The sequence below is a fragment of the Myotis nattereri genome (genome assembly GCF_964212035.1).
Source record: "Myotis nattereri genome assembly, chromosome: 13".
NCBI classification, from domain to species: domain Eukaryota; kingdom Metazoa; phylum Chordata; class Mammalia; order Chiroptera; family Vespertilionidae; genus Myotis; species Myotis nattereri.
The window spans coordinates 6,865,130-6,866,914 of record NC_138088.1 but is presented as its reverse complement, the minus strand read 5'-3'; positions in this window follow the sequence as shown (position 1 = coordinate 6,866,914).

Genomic DNA, 1,785 nt, shown 5'->3' with positions numbered 1-1,785 from the left:
GCAGCGGGCTCCAGCCGGGGACACGCTCGGCAAGGGTCTGCGCAGACTGACGGCCCTGCCTGGAGCTCCCTCACAGCGTGGCCCTCGGGGAGCCTGGTCTTCGTAGGCCGGCTCTTCAAGGGGTGACCAGGCATCCTCCCCTGGGCCCCCTGGGCCATCGAGTGACATGATGGGGTGCAAACGAAGCCATGCTGGATAGGTCCTTCCTCCTGGACACGGAGTGAGGAAATCCTTGTGCTTTTCCCAAAGCGACCACCACTCCCGCTTCCCACAGGCTGCCTCGGCCCCAGGAGAAGCCACCAGGCTCCTGCTGCTCCGGACACAGCGCCCAGCACTCAGCAAGCCCCCAGACTCATCACCCAGCTCTGAAGGCCAAGGATGTGCTGGCAACTTAGCCATGTCCACAGGCAGTTGTCGAAGGCACCATGAGCCCCAACCCTGAACTGAGATTGGGGGATGGGGAGGGAAGGCCAGGCCACAGGCCCTGGAGGCAGAGAGCAGTGCCCAGCAGCGGCCTGTGTCCTCTGCTCTGGGCTGGTGCTGGGCGCAGGCGTCACAGAGCCTCTCCGGGAAGCAGCCGGCCAGGTGGTGGTGCTCACTCCAAGCGCACCGCTGAGGGCTCTCTGCATGGCCGCCACACCAACCTTGCCAAGACCCCAAGTAGACGGTGTGAACAAAAAGATCCCGGAAGCCATTGACAGCTTCCGCAGTGAAAGCCGCTGCAGGAGGCCGTGCCCGCTGCACACAGGGCCAGAGGCTGTGCCCTGAGACGCGCACAGCACAGAGAAGTGGCTCTGCCACACGGAGGTGCCCGGCAGCAGAACAGGAGGTAGAGACAGGTTTAAAGGGGAGGGGAGGGCTGGCAGGAGCAGTACTCCCCCCAAGAGGAGGGACTTCAGGATTTGAGAGTCAGTCAGAGGAGAGTGAATGGCATGGAATATGGGTATGGGTAGGGGGGCCAGCTCTCTACAAGCCATGGAAGTGACAGTTAACCCAGATGGAGCAAAGACATTAACCAGATAATCCTTAGTTAAGGATTTGCAATATGGCTTTCATTTCTAAAACGTGTCCTTGGGTCCATGGGAATGTTGCAAGGAGAGCAAACACACTCTTCTTCATGGACCATCTCAATTAACGAGCAACCCAGAGAGAGGTAACGGCGGCTCCCGAGTTGTCTGTGAGCAGCCACGGCTCCGCAAAGTCTGCCGAGGACCACGTGCTCTGCGGTCCAGAGAAGAGATGTGCTGTTTCTTGTATGCTTTGCAAACATCCGCCCCCCCCCCCCCTCCACCGCTTACAGGTTAGTTTGCAAATGTATGGAAATAGCCAAAGCTAGGATCAGTTTGGCACCAAGTGTCCCAAATAAGCGGATCTCTTCCTGCAATAACTCACCTCTTGTGTAAAACCAAGTGGGAAAAAAGACAAACATTTCCACAAGCCCTCCGCGGCGGAAGTAGTGGAGCTGTTTCTTTAACGGCAAGAGGAGGGACTTCAGGATTTGAGTCAGTCAGAGGAGAGTGAATGACATGCAATGTGGGTATGGGGAGAGGAACTGTGCCCAGTTCCCAATGGGGAGGTGGCCTAGATGGGAGCCCAAACCAGGGGGAGCCGGGCCCTGCGCCTGCCCTGTGAGAGGGGTGGTGATGAGCCCAGCGCGATGCAGGCGGCCTCTGCGGACCCGGTGCTCCCACTCCATTCCCGCAGTCCGGGCAGCAGAGCTGGGTAGGTGGCCAGGTCACGTGCAAGAAGCACACCCGGAGGGGAATGTGAATAAACATCTCTTAC